Below are 21,680 nucleotides of genomic sequence, written 5' to 3' on the forward strand. Positions count from 1 at the left end.
TTTTTGAGTACTCTTGATTTTTATTGATCCTTTTCCTCCCAGAGACTGTCACTGTTTTTCTTTGTCTCTGTTGCGTTGTTTGTCATAAGAAGGAAGACCATAGGGTAGAGAACACAGGCATAGGCCCTGTAAGTCTGCTGTTCAAGCAGGCCTCCCTGATTGGTGAATTCATGGTTCTCACCAGACCGGTGTCTGTTTAGACAAACTTTGCTGTGGGTTAATGAACACATGAGGTAAAGGCTGTTGCTAAGAAACATCTCGGAAGCCAAAGCCACAAGACTGGAGGGCATGGGTCAAGTATTTAAGAGCTATTACAGCACTGGCCACCTAATCCAAAGACTCCTGTATTAGAATAAATTGGAACAGAACAGGTTAGATTTATATTAGGTCACCTGCCAATCTCAAAGAAGTTTCCATGCAAGTTACTCTGTAAACTACCACATGATCCCCAAACCAGTGGCACATCCCTCTTAGGTATTAGTTTGGCTCTGAGAGACCCAAGGCTTAGCTAAAGCTGTTAACATACATATATAAAAAGCTGGATGAAGTTTTCCTTTTGTCTTGTTCTATGTCTTGAGAGCGTGGCTGTGTGACCAGTGAGAATACTGTCTCTTGTCTCTGCCAGCCAGAAGATGCACATACCAGTGTGCATCTTGGTGGCCAAATAGACTGGGGTTCTGAGACATGAAGTCACAAGCAGCACTCTTTTCATCTAACATGCCAGCTCTCAGGGGAGTCTGTCATAAGGGGTCCCAGTCCATAAGGGGCTTTTGTCATGTCAACCTTCCTTGTTTTGTTGGTGTTGGAAAAATCCCATTCTGGTAGTGCCTGGTGGGTGTCAGATTAGTGGGTCTGCGAGTGGAGGTTTTCTTGTGGGAAAACAGAGACACTGTTTTCACACCATTCTTACAGCCTGTAACAACAAAGGGCTTTACTTTCTTAGACTATCTTTGGGAGTGAACTTTCAGGATCTTGTAAGGACTGCATCTTTTGCATTCTCTTGTGGGATACCTCTTGCATCCTTGGTTAAGCCATAAAAAGGCTTCCTGATCTGAACTGCTGTCAACATTAATAGACGCTACTTGTTGGGGCACCTGGGTGGTTCAGTCAGTTAAGCATCTGCCTCTTGATTTCCATTCAGGTCATGATCTCAGGGTCATGAGATCAAGCCCCCATGTCAGGCTCTGTGATCAGCAGGGAGCCTGCCTGAGATTCTCTCTCCTCTCCCTCTGTCCCTCCCCGCCCCATGTGTGCTCTCTCTCAAATAAATAAATCTTAAAAAAAAAAAAAAATAGATGCTACTTGTCAATGGCCAGATGATGGATCTTCTGAAATGAAGAAGTTCTATATTTGAAAAAAAATTTTTTTAATGATTTTATTTACTTATTTGACAGAGAGAGACACAGTGAGAGAGGGAGCACAAGCAGGGGGAGTGGGAGAGGGAGAAGCAGGCTTCCCGCTGAGCAGGGAGCCTGATGCGGGGCTCGATCCCAGGACCCTGGGATCATGACCTGAGCCAAAGGCAGATGCTTAACGACTGAGCCACCCAGGCGCCCCTGAACAAAATTTTTTAGAGAGTTCCCATCTTAAACAATTGTCTTCATGGTACCTATGGGAAGACCAAATTAAAAAGTAGACACAAAGACACAGAAGAGCTAGCCTTAGAGACTCCCTTAACAAGATGTAAGAATAGGGGCACCTGGGTGGCTCAGATGGTTAAGCGTCTGCCTTTGGCTCAGGTCATGATCCCAGGGTCCTGGGATCGAGCCCCACATCGGGCTCCCTGCTCGGCGGGGGGCCTGCTTCTCCCCCTCCCTCTGCTTCTCCCCCTACTCATGTTCTCTCTCTCTCTCTCTCTCTGTATCTGTGTGTCTGGAATGAATAAATAAAAAAATCTTAAAAAAAAAAACAAACAAGATGTGAGAATAGAAATTAGAATAAAAACTAAAATCCCTAGTATGAATTCCCCTTCTTAAAATCTGGCCCATCTCTTCAGCAAATTCCTTTAGCCCCCAAAGCTCCTTCACCTTCCTCAGAAAATTCCTTAAAACACCTAGCTGCTTATTTCAGCTTCCCTTTTCCTACAAGATTTACAGGGTGCACTCCAGCATGATCTCTAAGCCCAGGATAGACAGGTTATTCATGTAAATACTAAAAGTCAGAAAATAAATTTAACAGAAACACCCAGGATGGACAATAATGCTCAGACATAAGGCTTATTTTGCTGGGTTCTATAATCAGGCTCCTCCAGCTTCCAGCCTTCCCATGCAATATCCCAAAGAATTCATGTCCCCTGGACAGCAGCCCTTTTAAATTATAAAAAGCCCTTTTACCTCTACTTTCAGGAGCCTACCAAATTTAAAGAGGAATTAAAAAATTAATGGCCATTTACAACCCCACTCAGAGGGATCCTGTTTGGCTAAGTGGTATTCTTTCCACCCATGATTATACTGCAGTTATCAGACAAGCCAGACCACCCCCTGAAAACCTCCCCCTGCCTGGAATTTCTCCTAGGCCTTCCTACAAATATCAACTGAAGGCGATGTTTGGGGGCCGAAAGGGAGGCTCCTCCCCTTAAGGTGAATTCAAGGTTGAATTGTACACTAAGAAAGAAGGCCTTTATTAAAATGTCTTATACAGACTTTACAAAGGCATACTGCATTAAACTCGGAAAATGCTTGCTGTCTATCTGACAAGCATTTAAAAACTGACAAGATATTTAAAATATTTTTTTTCAGGGGTGCCTGCCTGGCTGGTTCAGTTGGTAGAGCATGCGACTCTTGATCTCAGGGTCATGAGTTCAAGCCCCACGATGGGCGTAAAGCTTACATAGCTCTGTGGTAGGAAACTGGCCAGATTTAAAGGTAATATTCAGAGCCTGACAGGAACTGTTTTGGCCTCCTCCCCTAGTTAAAATAAAACTATGTACCCAGAGGGAAAGAAAAATCTTTTAAAGCCCTTGTGAAAGGATTTATGGGTGGATCAACCTACGAGACCATTTAAGTTGCAACCCAATTCTTTGAGGAACTGAGAGCACCTGTCCTTATCTTACAAATCTTTGCAAAACTAGAAATGCAACTCTAGAGGCAATTCAAAGTTCAGCTATTCCTTTTCACCATTCCTAAAACCTCTATTTATCTCACAAGGCTTGTAAATATTGGCCTAAAGAAACCAAAATCTTTCTTGGAGGAACTTGCACTCTTTCCCTGTGACTTTGAGATGTAAGTGTAAACTCTTACATAGACCATCCCCAGTTCCTAAGAGTGGTGTGACAAAATGGCAGGGGGGACGGAGACCGTTTTAAAAGACAAACTGCGAGCTTTGCGCAGCGGCAGTATCACAGCCGAGGAGGTTCATGTGAGGTGCAATTGTTGCTAATACAAACTGCTAAAAAGGCTTTTGTGCCCTAACTCTAGACTGCAGCCTCCTTAAATATTACCTGTCAAGGACAAATAACAGATCTTATAAGTCTTCTCCATAAATATGAGCAAAAAAGCTTCTATTCAGGTAAGCTAAACTTACTCTGTTCTTTAAGATTTTTTTTTTTTTTTTTTCAGAGAGAGAGAGCGTGCCTACATGCAAGCATGAGCGGGGGAGGGACAGAGGGGTAGAGGGAGGAGGGGAAAGAATCTCAAGTGGACTCTGCCCTGAGCATGGAGCCTGGCGTGGGGCTTGATCTCATGACCCTGAGATCATCACCTGAGCCAAAACAAAAAAGTCAATAGCCACCAGGCGCCCCCAACTGTTCTTTTATAAACTAGTGAGTTTTGCATTATCATACCCACCTCATGGCTAAAATGCCCAATGTGGATCTTGAATTCACAACCCCAAAATCAAGAGTCACATGCTCTATCGACCGAGCCAGTGAGGCACCCCTCTCATAGTTAAAATTTTAAAACAAAACCTACAAGGTCTCTAATTGTATTTGTGTATATGTTTATCTGTGTGTTGTAGATGGGTGGCATTTTCTATCTCCGGATGGTATTACTAAAATTAATTTGTAAAAGAGCTCTATGTAATTGGCTTAAAATTAAGTGCTTATAAATTAAGTATCCCGGGGCGCCTGGGTGGCTCAGTCGTTAAGCGTCTGCCTTCGGCTCAGGTCATGATCCCAGGGTCCTGGGATCGAGCCCCGCATCGGGCTCCCTGCTCCGCGGGAAGCCTGCTTCTCTCTCTCCCACTCCCCCTGCCTGTGTTCCCTCTCTCGCTGTCTCTCTGTCAAAAAAAAAAAAAAAAAAAAAAATCTTAAAAAAAAAATAAATTAAGTATCCCTAAAGTTCTCAGGAATATAACAGAAATTAACCCAAATGCTTCTCAGGTCCATGTGATCTGGAAAAATATTCAGTACTGAAGTCAGTTAAAGTTCATTAGTTTAAGATAGGAGTCTGCTTGAGACTCTCTTCCTCTCCCTCACATGGGCTCGCTCTCTCAAATAAATAAATAAATGATTTAAAAAATAAAAAATAACACAGACATGTCTTTAAGAGTTATCAACACTGAATATAATGCAGACATTCAACTTCTATTCTGCCTAGGTTTGCTAGTCAAATAAGTTCATGTTTTTTTTTTTAAAGATTTTATTTGACAGAGAGAGACACAGCGAGACAGGGAACAAAAGCAGGGGGAGTGGGAGAGGGAGAAGCAGGCTTCCCGGCGAGCAGGGAGCCCGATGCCGGGCTCGATCCCAGGACCCCGGGATCATGACCTGAGCCGAAGGCAAACGCTTAACGAATGAGCCACCCAGGCGCCCCAAATAAGTTCATGTTATAGCTTTTACAAAGTTTGTCAGCAAGAAAAATAGCTTGGGATGATGGCTGTCTAATGTCTCATGAAGTTTTTGTGACTAGTCTAAACATAACTGTTGGGGAGCAAGTGATTTAGACAGATGTGAGATGTAAGTGGGATAAGAGTTTTCGGTTGAACTACCGAGCAGTAACTATATTTTACAGTATGTGTACTTAAAAACAGCTTCTAAAATCTTTTTGGTAACTTTATTATTTTATGTTTTTTTTAAAGATTTTATTTATTTGAGAGAAAGAGAGAGAGCACAAGCAGGGAAAGCAGCAGGCAGAGGGAGAGGGAAGAGGAGGCTCCCCACTGAGCAAGGATCCCCGTGCAGGGCTGGATCCCAGCACCATGGGATCATGACCTGAGCTGCAGGCAGACGCTTAACTGACTGAACCACCCAGGAGCCCCCTTTTTGGTGACTTTAAAGTTTAGAGTTTTGCTAAGTTAAATGATGGAAGTTTACTGAATATCTAATTTGCAAATAAGATAAAATAATGAAACATTAATTACTGAACATAGGTTTTTATCTAGTTTTGGCTTCCTATTACAGATAGACTAAAGATAAATATGGGTCTATTAGTAAACATGTCTTACGCCACATTAAAAGACTAAAATGAAGAAGCATATGCTTCTAGGAATTATGAAATGTACTCATAAATTTGCCACTCTAAGAGAATACTGGTGTAACAGTTCATAATTGCTTACTACTTAGTTTTAACTAGAAAGAAAAGCAGGTTGCGTTTTTGGCTAAGAAAGTGCATGAGGTATGGAAATGCATTTGTGTTCCGGGGAAAAGAAAGTAAATTTGTCCTGAAGTAAAACTGGTTATTTCAAAATGGGAAAGGTGAAAAGAAAGGACAAATAGAAAGTTGGGAACAGAGAAAGAGAAAATTCTACCTCGTGTAATCAAGCTGGCTAAAATTGAGTTGTTGGGGCACCTGGGTGGCTCAGTTGGTTAAGCAGCTGCCTTTGGCTCAGGTCATGATCCTGGGGTCCTGGATCAAGCCCCGAATCAAACTCCCCGCTGAGCAGGGAGCCGGCTTCTCCCTCTCCCTCTGCCCTTCCCCCCTGCTCATGCTCACCCTCTCTCAGGCTCTCTGTCTCTCTCTCAAATAAAATCCTAAAAAAAAAATAAATTGAATTATTACAAGGGTTTTTGTTTAATTTAATTTTTTTTTAAAGATTTTAGGGGCACCTGGGTGGCTCAGTTGTTAAGCGCCTGCCTTCAGCTCAGGTCATGATCCCAGGGTCCTGGGATTGAGCCCCGCATCCGGCTCCCTGCTCGGCGGGAAGCCTGCTTCTCCCTCTCCCACTCCCCCTGCTTGTGTTCCCTCTCTCACTGTGTCTCTCTCTCTCAAATAAATAAATAAAATCTTAAAAAAAAAAAAGGTTTTATTGGGGCACCTGGGTGGCTCAGTCGTTAGCGTCTGCCTTCGGCTCAGGTCATGATCCCAGGGTCCTGGGATAGAGCCCCACATCGGGCTCCCTGCTAGGCAGGAAGCCTGCTTCTCCCTCTCCCTCTCCCCCTGCTTGTGTTCCCTCTCTCACTGTGTCTCTCTCTGCCAATAAATAAATCTTAAAAAAAATAAAAATAAAAAAGATTTTATTTATTTGAGTGAGAGAGAGAGAGTGCATTAGCAGGGGGGAGGGGCAGAGGGAGAGGGAAAAGCAGACTCTCCGCTGAGTAGGGAGCCAGACACAGGGCCAATCCCAGGACCTGGAGATCATGACCTGAGCTGAAGGCAGATGCTTAACCAACTGAGCCACTCAGGAACCCCACAAGGGTTTTTTAAAAAAGCTTTAATATCTATACTATACTGATGTAAAATTAAAACTTAATTATTGTTCATTTGCTAAAAAGACAACGTTTTCTTGGACGATTGGTCTGCTAAGAGATTGTGAAAGGTTTTTCTTTACCTTTTATCTTCCTAGAAAGCAAAGATTTTGTGTTTTATTAAAATAATTTTCTGTGCTTTATCAGCTCTTTGACTGGTTTTGCTCACAACTATGTAACCTTTTGTATTTGCCTTTAAAATCGTTTGTCACTCTGGTTAAACGGATAATTAATGTTTCATAATGATCTCAGATCCTATTTAGTCAAATCTTTTAAAATATTTTGGTATTTTTGACAAAGTTCCCAAAAATCAAATTGTAAATAAAGTCTTTTTGACCTCAAACTAGTTTGGGGATTTTTCCAAAGGGCCCTCTTGAACCTCTCAAAAGATTTGCTCTCTCCTTATCAAAAGAGAGATATTTTATTTTATTTTATTTTAAAGATTTTATTTATTTATTTGACAGAGAGAGAGCACAAGTAGGCAGAGAGGCAGGCAGAGGGAGAGGGAGAAGCAGACTTTCCACTGAGCAGGGAGCCCGACGCAGGGCTCGATCCCAGGACCCCGGGATCATGACCTGAGCCGAAGGCAGCTGCTTAACCGACTGAGCCACCCAGGCGCCCCAAAAGAGAGATATTTTAACTAATTAGGCTTATTTGGTGTGTTAAATTACATGGAAAGCATTGTCAAATAACTGATAATAACCTTCTTAAACCTAAGTGTTCCAGAAATCATGAAATTTCTAAAAATCTAGGGGTGCCTGGCTGGCTCAGTCAGTGGAGCATGCAAATCTTGATCTTGGTGTAGAGATTACCTAAAAACCTCAAGAAAAAACCTCTAAATTCTTAAAAAAAATTCTAAAAATCTGTTACATCCTAGCTGGTATAATGTTTGCCATCTTAAAATGTATCTCACGAAAACGACCAAACTTCCTTGTCAACTGCATTATAATGAACGCTCATCAGATCTTCAACCACTGCCATTTTAAAATCTTTTGCCATTTACACTTATTTAACTCTGATGCTTTTGCAAGTCTTCCTGCAAAACTGTTTCATCTTCAGAGAAATTCGTGCGAAGGACTCTTTTTGCTTTTTTTTTTTTTAAGTAGGCTCCACGCCCGGAGTGGAGCCCTATAGAAAGGACTCTTGCCAGGTACTCTAGAATATGGGTTTCTGGTAACTTTAAGATCATAAAAACTGGGGGCGCCTGGGTGGCTCAGTCGTTAAGCATCTGCCTTCGGCTCAGGTCATGATCCCAGGGTCCTGGGATTGAGCCCCACATCGAGCTCCCTGCTCAGCGGGAAGCCAGCTTCTCCCTCTCCCACTCCCCCTGCTTGTGTTTCCTCTCGCTGTCAAAAAAAAAAAATCATAAAACTGAACTGGGTAAGAATTTTCAGGACGATGGAAAAGGAAAAGCTGGATTCAAGAAGAACAAGTATTAATTACATAGTACTGTAAAGAACTGAAGAGGATGATTAGAATTCTTCATAACTTTTTGTTTATAATATCACTAGTTCATCTTTTATTTTCCAGATATAAGGAAACTTTTCTTTAAAAAAAAAAAAAAAGATTTTATTTATTGGGGCACCTGGGTAGCTCAGTTGGTTAAGCATCTGCCTTCAGCTCGGGTCATGATCCTGGGGTCCTGGGATCAAGGCCCACGTTGTTGGGCTCCCTGCTCAGTGGGGAGCCTGCTTCTCCGTCTGTCTGCCACTCTTCCTGCTTGTGTTCAGTCTCTCTCTCTCTTTCAAATAAATAAATAAATTTTAAATAAATTTATTTGAGAGGGAGAGAATGCATGGACTCAACCTGGGAGAGGGAGAGGGAAAGAATCTCAAGTGGACTCTGCGCTGTGCACTGAGCCCGACATGGGGCTTGATCTCACAACCCCCAGATCATGACCTGAGCTGAAACCAAGAGTCGGATGCTTAACCGACTGAGCCACTCAGGCGCCCCAGGAAACTTTTCTTCTTGAGCTAACTATGACCATAAGCAATTTGGTAAATTATATCTTTGTGAGCAGAATTGAAATATACATTTTTTTTCTACCTGATCCATCCAGAATTTGGAAACTTAGTGAGTATTCTTATTTTCATGGCAATATAGTTATTTGCATAGGTTCTATAAGAATCTGTTCTCCGTGTAACAGGACATAACTGGAAACACTGGTTATAGTAGCAAGGCTTTAATTGGAATGCTATGTTTGAGAGAGACATACATAGACTGAGATATGACTAGACAGCTTTAAGGAGCTAAGGCTGACTTTATGGAGTCAATAAAGCCCCTTGGAAAAATCAACCTGGTATCTTGCTTACAGGGTTCCTGGTAGCCTTACCAGGTAAGTAAGGAAGGTCACCTTCTGGCAGGTATAGGAACCTTAGGATATCCTGGGAACCTTGAAAAGAGAAATTAACCCAAATCTGTAAGTATTAACAGATTAAGTCTGATGGCAAGTCTTTGGTTTGGCTTTCTAGCCTCAAGAGGCTTTTAAAAACTCCAATCAGATTCCTTATGAAAAGTTCCAACAAAGCAGATTAAAAGAGCCTATATGATAAATCACTATTGTTACATTTATGTGAATAGGCCAAGTTTATTGAAACTAGACTGAATTTGCAAATAAACTGGTCTTACTGTGATTATCTTTGATAAAAATGGGGGTGATTATAGAGAGAAAAATTATGTTTCAGTAATATACCATTATGAATATCAAATTCTAGTTCTGTTGGGGTGCCTGGGTGGCTCAGTCAGGTTAAGCGTTCGACTCTTGATTTCAGCTCAGGTCTTGATCTCAAGGTTGTGAGCTCAAGTCCCACATTTGGCTCCACATGGAGCCTCTTAAGAAAAGTGGGGGGTCAAAAAAAAAAAGAAAAGTGGGGGGTCGCCTGGGTGGCTCAGTTGGTTAAGCGTCCAACTCTTGGTTTCAGCTCAGGTCATGATCTCATGGGTTGTGGGACTGAGCCCCATGTTGGGCTCTGGGCTTAGCAGGGAGTCTGCTTGGAGATTCTCTCCCTCTACTCCTTCCCCACTTATGCTCTTTCTCTCTCTAAATAAATAAATCTTTTTTTAAAAAGTCTCAAATTCTAGTGCTATTGTCTTTGAGGTTCTACCTATAAACTGGACTGGATCCTGAGTTCAAAAGCTTCCTCCAGTATTTGGCTACAACTCGACAAACTAACATTTCCAAATTTATCCCACCCTTCTGAGTTGGAATCACTGAGAACTAAAATTGCCCCTTTCCCAAAGCCATGCGAGCTAAAGCTGGACAACTTGATATAAACTTCAGAGAAATCACCATGACAGCTCACATACACACAATCTTCATGCCTATTGCTATGTGGACCACTCAAAAAGATCATCAGAGACATTCAAACTACAAACCAGGACAATCTTTCAGAATGCTACTGCCTACCCTCACTCCATCTGAAGATGCCTCGGACCGGACATCCAGAAATCCTCTCCCCTGACTACTTTCAGAACTCAGAAACTGGAACTTTAATCTGCTCTAATTATTAAACTTTTTCTTCCATTTCTTTTTTTTTTTTTAATTATTTGACAGAGAGAGACACAGTGAGAGAGGGAACACAAGCAGGGGGAGTGGGAGAGGGAGAAGCAGGCTTCCCACGGAGCAGGGAGCCCGATGCGGGGCTCGATCCCAGATCCCTGGGATCATGACCTGAGCCGAAGGCAGACGCTTAACGACTGAGCCACCCGGTGCCCCCTTTTTCTTCCATTTCTATAGAAATTTCTCTTATCAAATACCAGATTGTTTGCACCACAGCCCTAACTTTGGGAGCCCAAGTGCTTCACCATCTCCTGAAATGAGACACAACTATTTAACTGAACTGACCTATTCTCAGGACTAAGAGACCGGTTCAATGAGATGGAGCATCATACCAACTCCACTCCTGGGCTGTGAAACTTCATGGGCAAGCTTCGGAGGCAGGACTAAAGGGTTTCAGAACAAGCCTTCCCAAAGTGTGCCACTTTGGTATGAGGATTACTTTTTAAAAATCTATTTTATTACTATTATTATTGATTATAATCTCTACACCCAACTGGAGGCTCCAACTCACAACCCTGAGATCAAGTTGCATGTTCTTCTGAATGAGCCAGTCAGGCGCCCCTTATTTTTTAAAGTAAACTCTACCCTCACCATGGGGCTTGAACTCATGATCCAGAGATCCAAAGTTGCATGTTCTACCAATTGAACCAGCCAGGCGCCTGGGGCACGTGGATTACTTTAAGCGGAAGTGAGTCAAGCCCCAAAGATTCAGGAAAAGGTTTTACCTCCTCCTTAACTGCCTAAAGGAATTTAGATAGAGGGCCTGGTCCAGGAAGAGAACTATCACCAGAGATAACTACAAAGAATATGAGCTAGGTGTGGTAAGCTGGGGGAAGCTCTGTAGGACCTGGAGATCAAATTCCTCTGTGTTCCATTGTCTCTGTATGGCCTGGCAAACATTTATCAAACATTTGCTCTTCCCATCTTCCTGTAAACTGTCTTCCTCCCCTTTGAAGTCTCAGACCCCTACCCCCTTTTCTCCTGAGCTTAGGAAGGCATATAAACCCCAACTGCCTGATTGCCTATGACTCTCATGTTCTTATGGGGCTCCCATATGTATGTAATCAAATTTTTTTCCTATTAATCTGTCTTATATCAGTTTACCAGCCAAAGAACCTAGAAAAGTATAAAAAATAATCCCCCCAACACATTTCCAGTAGCAATCACTCTTACCAGTTTGTGTATTCCTCCACAGAGATGGTCTATGAATATACTGAGCCACCCAGGCGCCCCAGAAATAAACATTTTAAAAGACAGCACCATTTGTGTCCTGTTTGGCAGGGATGGCCATCACTGCCAACAATAAAAATCTAGCAGGGGGAAAGGTATGAGATAATAGGCCCTCTTGCTGGTGGAACTAAAACTTGGTATACCTTTTGTGGTGGTAGGGATGGGTGAAACAAGTAAAGGGGATTAAGAGTACACTTATCTTGGGGTGCCTGGATGGCTCAGTTGGTTAAACATCTACCTTCAGCTCAGGTCATGATCCCGGGGTCCTGGGATCAAGCTCCATGTCAGGCTCCCTGCTCAGAGGGGTCTGCTTCTCCCTCTCCTTCTGCCCCCCGCCCCTGCTTGTGCTCTCTCTCAAATAAATAAAATCTTAAAAAAAAAAAAAAGAGTACACTTATCTTGATGAGCACCAAATAATATATGGAATTGTTGAATCACTATTGTACATTTGAAACAAATATAATGCTGTATGTTAACTACACTAGAATTAAAATAAAAAAAAAATAGCACACCTTTCCTAGAGGGTAATGTAGCAATATATTCTAAAATCTTAAATACAGGGGCGCCTGGGTGGCTCAGTTGTTAAGCGTCTGCCTTCGGCTCAGGTCATGATCCCAGGGTCCTGGGATCGAGTCCCGCGTAGGGCTCCCTGCTCCGCGGGAAGCCTGCTTCTCCCTCTCCCACTCCCCCTGCTTGTGTTCCCTCTCTCACTGTGTCTCTCTGTGTCAAATAAATAAAATCTTCAAAAAAAATAAAAATAAAATAAAATCTTAAATATATGATTACCTTTTGAACCACCTATTCTAGTTGTAAGCATCGACTTTAAGGAAATGATCAGGGATTTTAAAAAAATGTATATATAAGGATATTCAATACAGTGCTATTGATAAACAAAAAAATTCAATGTCCAACAAATGAGGACAACACTTTGGTAATGTGAATACTAGGCATTCATTAAAAACTCAGGTTGTACAAGAATACTAAAGGACACAGACATATGTTCCTGCTGTTGTATTAAGCGAAAAAAAGCTGATTACAAAATACTGTGCAGTATAATCCTAATTTTAAAAAATATACAGATATATAAAAACAGGCCAAATTATACATCAAAATTCTACTGTGGTTATCTATGGGCAGTGGGATTATTGATTTTTATTTTCTTTGTGCTTTTCTTAATTTTCTAAATTTTATCCAGTAAATAGATTAGATTCTAACCAAAAGAGAAAAAGCGGTTGGGCTCTTGATTAGTCAGGCTCCTCATATAATCCTGCCCAGCGGACTGGGGGTGTTACTTGGCTATATGCCAGGTGACAATGCTTCCTTCATCTGTGAACACGTTAGTCCAGTAAACTATCAATAGCAGGGCCTGGTATTGCAAGGTTTTGGCTTTTCCTTCACAAAAGATCATTCTTGTAACAAGAAGGAAGGATATATTCTTGGTCCTTATCTTTTTGCCCATGGTGAGAATTTTTGCCAGTTTGCTACTATGTAATATTACTGGTAGATTACTAACTCCGAGCCACCCCAATGAGAAAGAAGAAATTGTAAATTGATGTCAACACTGTCAATCATCAGGTTAAAAAAAAGAGAGAGAGATACAGGTCAACTCCCAGAGGTAAAAGCAGTAATCAGGTCATGTCCACAGTGGTTGGCCATGAACACATGTCTTTTGGTGCTCTGCTCAATAGCAGTAAATCACCAGCAGAGAGGGCTGAGAAACACAGGTTGCTATGTGTGTGCTATGTCAATACCTGATTCCTACTTATTGTTAACTTGAGTTGAAAATGAAAGGACTTTGTTGAAAATGTTTGAGTGATGTCTGGAGTTCTGAACTATTCATTCACTGCCTTATAAAAATAATCAATTAATTTGGGGTCTGGTAAGAAGAAGAGTTGCCTGTAATCTTTCCCCCAAAATTCCCCTAATTTTTACAAAAGGGAAGTTCTGAATCAAGTACACTGTAAAGTAAAATCATCATATTTTGTAGACACCCACAAGCAAAACTTGTTCACCATAACTGACTGTATTTGTGCTGACAGGATAATAGAAATCACTCTTTCATTTTGAAGCATAAGGAAATTAAATGATTTGACTGAGGCCACAGAGCTGATTCGTGGCATAGAACTGGAACTTACTCTATTTGATACTTATCCAGATAACTTATCCTGACAGTGATGAGGATGCAGGACTTAAAAAGTCAGATGGTTCTACAAGTGCCATGCTGAGGTTCTTTAATAGATGACTTGGTGAACGGTTAATATCTATCCTAGATATTTTTCAGAATCTTTCATGATCATGGGCGCCTGGGTGGCTCAGTTGGTTAAGCGACTGCCTTCAGCTCAGGTCGTGATCCTGGAGTCCCAGGATCGAGTCCCGCATCGGGCTCCCTGCTCAGCGGGGAGTCTGCTTCTCCCTCTGACCCTCTTCCCTCTCATGCTCTCTGTCTCTCATTCTCTCTCAAATAAAATCTTTTTTTTTAAAAAAAAGAATCTTTCATGATCATGTTGAGATCTCAAGCAAGTGCTGAAACAAGTTCTTGATAAAAGCCAGTATCTTTTTCTCCAGTAAAAATATTTAGTTTGGGGCAGCTGGTGGCTCGGTTGTTAAGCGTCTGCCTTCGGCTCAGGTCACGATCTCAGGGTCCTGGGATCGAGCCCTGCATCAGGCTCCCCAGGGAGCCTGCTTCTCTCTCTCCCTCTGTCTGATGCTTCCCCTACTTGTGCTCACTCTCTCTGTCATATAAAGAAAGAAAATCTTAAAAAAAAATTTAGTTCTATCTGAAAGCCACTCTGCTGCCCATACACATTTAGGTTTGTTTTCTCTCTGGGTTTGAATTAAAATGACACCAAGTAAAGGAAACTGTCACAATAAGTGACTACAAGCCAAATTAAAACAATACCACATAGTTAATGAGTGCCCACGTGTTCTCAACTATCTACAAATTCATTTTCATTTCCCTCCATGCAATCATTTTAGCTACATGTAAATATTCTCTCTAACCTACTACAACATGCTGAATTGAAACTAAAAAATGTCATCCTATTTAACAGAAGGTCAAAAACTCAACATGAGCTTGTGTGATTCCATGGCCCTTTCTTTTTTTCACCATGTTACCTCTGATAATAACTAAAATATGTATGTGAATTACAATTAGAAGGTTTTCATATGTGGTATCTCATTTAACCTAAGCAACATTATCACAGCCCCCATTTGAAATATGGGGAAACTGGTTTTCTGATTGTTACTCATCAAAGATCATATAGTAAATGACAGTCAAAAGTCAAACCCAGTGATTATGACCAATATAGGTCTAAGGAAATTACTCTAAGAATTACTGGCAAAAGGGTTGGTCTGGTGAGGTAGCAGAAAATGTCAACTCCTTGCCTTTTCAGGGCTTGAAAAATTAGTGGGAGCCACTGAAAGGTAAAGCACATAGCAATATGTGATTATATATATGAGAGGCCTGTGTTATGAGGCCAACAAAATTATCATGAGAGTACTTATAAAAGTTCAAACCACATATAAGTATTTATAGATTCCAGGGAATGCACAGCAGTACCAGCCTTCCCCAGTTTAGGAAATCAGCCTTAACTCATGCAGTTCAACCTCTGTCTGATCATCTGAGTTCAAGTTATTCCCAGTATGCACAGGTAAACCTGTTTTCACCACGACCCATATCCTTGAAAATACATTATAAAAGCAGATCATGGGGGCGCCTGGGTGGCTTAAGTCATGATCTTGGGGTCCTGGGATGAGCCCTGCAGGCTCCCTGCTCAGCGGGGAGTCTGCTTCTCCCCCTCCCTCGTGCTCTCAGTCTCTCTGTCTCAAATAAATAAATAAAATCTTAGGTACCTTAACAAAGATTGGGTACCAATCATACCAAAATCAAATTCCAAAATGTATCAAATATCAGAGCTACAATACCATAATTGAAAATAATAGAAGTCCATGCCAAGTCCTACAAACTTACATAAAATATGCTTTTATCACACAAAGGACAATCTACTATTAAGTATAATCAGAGCACACAAAACCTGTTACTCATAAGTTTGGCCTCAAATTCTTTTGGTAGATACAGTAACTAATCAACAACTGCTTTGATTAATTTCTCAGAGCATAAAAAGTCCTTTGTTTCTAATTATCTAGAAGGCTTTAGAAGTTTTAGTTTTTCCTTTTTCATCTAATACATTCCTTTATAACAAGCAAAGGCATTCAGTCAACAATTTTTTAAAAAGATTCATTTATTTATTTGAGAGAGAGAGAGACTGGGGGGGGGGCAAAGGAAGAGGGAGAGAGAAACTTAAGCAGACTTGACTCGAGTGTGAAGCCCAACATGGAGCTCAATCCCACAACCCCGAAATCACGACCTGAGGCAAAACCAAGAGCTGGATGCTCAACCAACTGCACCACCCAGGTGCCCCTCAGTCAATAATTTTTTACCTGGCACTTACTACATGCCAGTCACTGTTAATACAGTGATGTTAGAACTTGGCTCAAAGCAGACAGTGCTCACAGTGTGTTGGTTGGGTTGTCTCAAACTGAAAACCATATTCCTAAGTGCTATCTCAGCGTTTCTCACTTTAGCTCCTCAATTTATTCAAAGATACCAAGTGAGTCAATTTTGATCAAAGCACTACTACAAAAAGAGATCTTTTGAAATACAGCATGCAATGGAAGAAAAGCATGACTACCAGAGTGAAAGAAATCTGGATTCAAATCCTACCCCTGCCAACTTAATAGCTATTTGGACCTTAATCAAGTTACTGAACCCTTCCATAAATTTTCTCTTCTCTGTGCTTTGATAATCCCAGAATGTCAAACCCAGAAGCCCAGTTTCTCCCTCTTCAACTTATTCTATACCCACCCTACAAGATAAAACAGGCCAGCTTTTAACACAGTAATGACACATATATCATTCTCATCTCCAACAAATTAAAATTCAAGTACTTAGCATGTGAAATTTTTAAATACTCAAATCATAAAGGCAGAAAAAAATGAAAGTATAATCACAAATTATTAACGTTTATATCTCCACCTTGTTAATTTCTTATCATTTTATTTGAGATATTTATTCCAAACAGATTTTGGATTGTTATGTGGGATTTTTTTTCCTTGATAAAATCTGAGATAATTGGTTAAAAAAAACCTATTATAATGGATTTTAAATCTTTGGCATCAACTAGCCCAAACCTGTTACTTTATAAAATGAAGGAACCAGAGCATAGAATAATATACAGGATATGGAGCACCTGGGTGGCACAGTCAGTCAAGTGTCCAACTCTTGGTTTCTGATCAGGCTGTGATCTCAGGGTTGTGAGATCGGGCCCACATCGGGTCTGCGCTCAGCGCGGAGTCTCCTTAAGACTCTCTCTCTCCCAGGGCGCCTGGGTGGCTCAGTTGGTTAAGCGTCTGACTTCAGCTCGGGTCATGATCTCAGGGGTCCTGGGATTGAGCCCCTGCATCGGGTCATCACTCAGTAGGGAGTCTGCTGGTCTCTCTCTCCCTCTGCCCCTCCCCCTGTTCGTGCTTTCTCTGCTTCTCTCAAATAAGTAAATCAACCTTAAAAGAATATGCAGGATAAATAAAAACTACATTTTAAAAGAATTTTCATGACATAGGAAATCTTCAATATAGAATGTTGAATGAGAAAAAAGAATTACCACCATCTACATACAATAGGAGCCTCAACGATAAAAGTAAATATAAAAGAATGGGATTATACTTATTCTCTTTATATTACTCTGAATTTCATAAATTTTCCATAATAAACATATTTATTTTATAATTTAAAATATTCAAAATATTCTGTTTTAAATTAAATGGGATATTTAATTCATAAAAAGCTTTGAAGAAAATAGAAATATGTAGGCACTGGGGCGCCTGGGTGGCTCAGTCATTAAGCGTCTGCCCTCGGCTCAGGTCATGATCCCAGTATCCTGGGATTGAGTCTCCGCGGGGAGCCTGCTTCTCCCTCTCCCACTCCCCCTGCTTGTGTTCCCTCTCTCGCTGTCTCTCTCTCTCTGTTAAAAAAATAAACAAAAAATCTTTAAAAAAAAAAATAAATAAAATATTTTTTTTTAAAAAAGAAAGAAATATGTAGGCACTGAGGGGTTTAGTGACTTGCTCACAAGCTCACAGCTAAATGGAAACAAAGCCAAGACAAGAACCCAGGCATCAAATCCAGGGCTCTTCTCACTGTACCACATGACCTCTAAGACATGAAAATAGTCACTATTCACCAGGAATTGCACTGGAAGAACTGGTAAAGAGCTGGAAGCCTGGGACTTTTAAATTTTGTGAGCAATAAATACCTTTTTTCCCCTTAAGCCAAAAAAAAAAAAAAAAAGAGTATTTGTTCAGTATCAGTTTCTTTTACAACTTCTGTTTTTGTCTCCTCAAATCTACTCAGATGACCTTAAACAGTGCTACAGATTACATTTTATAATACTATTACCAGATTAGAACACAGATAAAGTTTGAGAACTGACAGCTCATGATAATCTCCCAGCCTCAAGAGAACAAGGACATCTATTTTGCCACATCTGTCTTTTGAACCCTACACCACATAGTACAATCCCTGGCATATAGTAGGTGCTCAATAAATGTTTATTTTATAAAGCTTAACTTCCCCCCCCCTCACATTAGCACTAACTACCTTTTAAATATTAGAACAAACAAAAACAGTAAAATATCAGTTTCATATCTGGGGTCTATAAGCATTTACAATATAAAGAATTTATTAAACAAATTAATGTTTATGGGGGCGCCTGGGTGGCTCAGTCGTTAGGTGTCTGCCTTCAGCTCAGGTCATGATCCCAGGGTCCTGGGATTGAGCCCTGCATCGAGCCTGCTTCTCCCTCTCCCACTCCCCCTGCTTGTATTCCCTCTCTCTGTGTGTCTCTGTCAAATAAATAAATAAAATCTTAAAAAAAACCCCAAAAACCCCACAAATTAATGTTTATGACCAAATGTAAGGGGAACATTTGTTAGTAAAATATTTCAAGCACTATACAAATTAATTGGCAAGTTAATTACAGTAATTCTTATCTATTGAAATGGGCCTAACCTTTAGCCAGCATTACTTTTTCTGCCTAGTTGGGAGTCACTGAATGCATTACAAAGCAATAGTTACAAAGGTAGCACAAGGGGTACCGGAGTATCCGGGACTTAGTCCAAGCAGTGCTAATAGGTAGATACATAATTGTGGGCAAATCACTTTCTCCTCTTTTGAGTCCTAGTTAACCTATTCATAAAAAGAAAAGAGTTGAAGTACTAATCACCAGAGACCCTTCCAATCTTAATTTTTAAAAATGATTCTTATCCACAAAGGTTCTACATTCAGATTTTTTCATTGAATCAAATTGGGTATCTTGAGTGTTACAGTTTGCTAAATTATTGGATAATGAAAAGTTTAGCACATTTTCTAAAAATATATAAAGATTAGTAGTAACATATATTCTTTTTACCATCTTATATTAGGGGCAATTGGAGAAAACAAGAAAAGAAATGTGAGCATCTGATAATCAGGCCTGCTTTGCCAGGTGGGCTGACCAGAACCATACTGGATTTTACAATACAGACCACTGATACATAAATGCATGTATGTCTTTACATACCATTGATAAACACTTATGTTGATATACATGTAGGTGTGCGAATTTTAAAAATTATTTCCAATTATAAAATCAATACTTGTTTATCGTAAGAAATTCAACCAGTACATTAGACCACACGTGAAGTGCAGATTAAAAAGCATCCCACCCATCTCCATCCCTCCATTAAATAGCCACTGTTCACATTTTTCTTGTGTCCTTCAAGAAATTATCTGAGCTTATTCAAATATGCATATGTACGTGTGTATAAATCTTAACCTAAACTGTTTCCACTTCTTGAATGATGGGGAAAATATCTCAAGCATTGGCTTCATAAACACGTTAAATACATCGAAAGTAGTATCACAGTTGTATGGTACGAAGTGGTATACGCTTCCGAAGTGTGGGGTAGGTTAAATGTTCAATTTCCTTGCTTGGAGGCTATGTGCAGCAGTTGTTCACAAAGAGCGGTAAGCAAGGAGCCAGACAAGCTGGGCTCTAATCTAAGTAGCTGAGTAGCCTTAGGCAAGCCATGAAATCTTCCCGTGCCTTAGTTTCCGCTTTTGTAAAATAAGAGGATTGGACTAAGATCCCTTCCAACTCTAAAATGTTTTAGTCCTAAAATGGCCGTCTTTAAGTGTTCTCTTGACCTGGTTGTAAGAAATCCGAAGTAAAAAAAGAGAAGAAACAAACACTATAGCAACCTCCAGTCTTACAAGAGTACATTTCTATGCGTCATTGACTATCAAGGTCTAGTGTGACAGACCTAGTGACATAATTATATTTGAAAACAAAGTAGTAGATTATTAAAATCGGACAGGTTTTTACAGAGCTTTGATTGACATTTTTCTTTTTTTGGAGATGGAGGGGGCTGTTGCTTAGTTTCAGCAATAACCACCCCCCTCCTCCCGAAAACAATTAAGTGTATTATGGAGTTAAAATAATGAAACTGAAAGTTAGACTGAATTCTGTTTTACTCACAGAATATGCTGGGGAGGTGACTAGGGCAGCAAAGATTGGAAAGAATCACTAGCTAATTTCCTCTTCCGGAAGCTCTTTGGCTCCTATTCTTTCTGCTTCACAAGCCCTCGCCAGGCACACTCCACCTACTTCCATACCTGCCACACGCATCAGATTGGGGGGTGGGGAGGGGGCGGTCCCTTTGATCATTAAAAAAGTTCTTTGACTCGATTTACCTTAGGGGTCACAGGGTTTAAGAAGGCACCCGGCCGGCCCGAAGCCACCCACCCACGCCTTCCTTCGGCGCTCCCGGGAACCTGGGCAAGGAGCCGCGGCTAGGCCACCCGCGCGGCACAGGGGCGGCCTTCCCGCCCTCCCCCGCAGCGCGGGGCCCGCGGGGAGGGGGGGGTGAGGAGGAGGAAGCCCGTACAGGCAGTACCCACCGCGCCAGAAGAGCCAGCCCGGATCGCCCGCGGCGCCCTGCGCGGTCCGGAGGGGAGGGTCCTGGAGGAGGGGCGGCCCGAGCCCCAATCTGGAAATGCCAACTCCGCTCTGCGGCCAGGCCCCAGCCTAGAAGGAAACGGAAGTCCCTTCGTCTCCCGCAGGCGCACCCACCAGCCCGCCCATCGCCCGGAGGAGCCCCGAGTCGGGGAACCCGAGGTGCGTCCACGACAGGGCCTCAAACAGACACCGGCCACGGTCGGTCAGTCTCATGGCCCTGGCCGCGCCACTGGGGCCCCCGGCTCCCGGCCCCGCTAGACTCCTTTTTACCGCCCCCGCGCGGGGACCAGCCTCCCGCCCTGCAAGGCCCCTCCTTCTTCCCCCTCCGCCATTTTCGAACTTACCCTTCGGGCCCTGGCGTCCTTGATTAGTGCTGAGCCCTCCCGGGGCGCAGTCAAGGTTCCGCCACTTCCCTGGGTCGGAAGGGGGCAGCCAGGACAATCGAAGCCCTCGTCCCCCCCCCACCCCCCCCCCCCAGCTGGAAGCCAGAACCTGACCTAGCAAATGCGCCTGCGCAGTGGGTACCTCGCAGTCCCCGCCCCCAGCTCAAGCGTTTCCTTTTTAGCCTCGAGGTGTTTTTTTCCCACGCTTTTACCTGCTGGGCTCTGGTGTTGACCAGTTGGGGAATAGAGGTAAAATTAAGGATGAAAAGAGAGCGAACAAGTTGAGTTCTCACTGTAGACCTGGCACTGTGATAGGCGTATGACGTTTCTTTGTTGTTATTTTGACAACCCTGTAAGATAGGCACTCTCTTATTAAACCCATTTTACAGAGGAATTTGAAGCCCAGAGAGGATAAGCCCCTCCACTAGCATGCAGCTAATAAATGAGGGAACTGAGGTTAGAATATGGTCTGTGCCCTAGATGGGAAGGATAAAAGGAAAAAGACATTCAGTTGGGACAGGAAGGGGATCGAGAGATAAAGGAAAATGAATAGGGAAGAAATTAGAAGGCAGGGAAACCGGAAATCTGGTGCATAAAATGCTGATCATATCCTGGATTTATTTCAAGTATGCTGTAAGATTGTCAAATAGACAGATGAATTTTGTTTCACAAACTTGGGCTCCCTTATATGCTAGCGTAGTGACATGAGAGGTTCTGAATGAGTGTTTCATTTCAAGAGGAAGATTGTGAGTATCACCTGCATCCTCAAATGCTGCTGCTCTTGAAAAGGGAACTTGGAGGGAGGAGAGACGAGACTTCTTTTTGGTTGTTAG

The 21,680-nt window shown here is 41.9% G+C and overlaps 1 protein-coding gene and 1 long non-coding RNA gene across 2 annotated transcripts in view; one reads left to right on the forward strand and one right to left on the reverse strand.

Moving 5' to 3' along the window:
• The window catches only part of LOC110577355 (X-linked inhibitor of apoptosis), a 58,472-nt gene extending 37,660 nt beyond the window's left edge, over nucleotides 1-20,812 (reverse strand). Inside the window, exon 1 of the mRNA XM_044911721.1 lies at nucleotides 20,407-20,812. The gene's annotated coding sequence lies outside the window, so the exon portion shown is untranslated. The remainder of the gene's footprint in view (nucleotides 1-20,406) is intronic.
• A 224-nt stretch (nucleotides 20,813-21,036) lies between these two features.
• Nucleotides 21,037-21,680, forward strand: part of LOC110576797 — a 63,280-nt gene continuing 62,636 nt past the window's right edge. The window contains exon 1 of the long non-coding RNA XR_002480078.1: nucleotides 21,037-21,096. This is a non-coding gene — a long non-coding RNA (uncharacterized LOC110576797). The remainder of the gene's footprint in view (nucleotides 21,097-21,680) is intronic.

This window comes from Neomonachus schauinslandi, chromosome X, assembly GCF_002201575.2.
Source record: "Neomonachus schauinslandi chromosome X, ASM220157v2, whole genome shotgun sequence".
Classification (NCBI taxonomy): domain Eukaryota; kingdom Metazoa; phylum Chordata; class Mammalia; order Carnivora; family Phocidae; genus Neomonachus; species Neomonachus schauinslandi.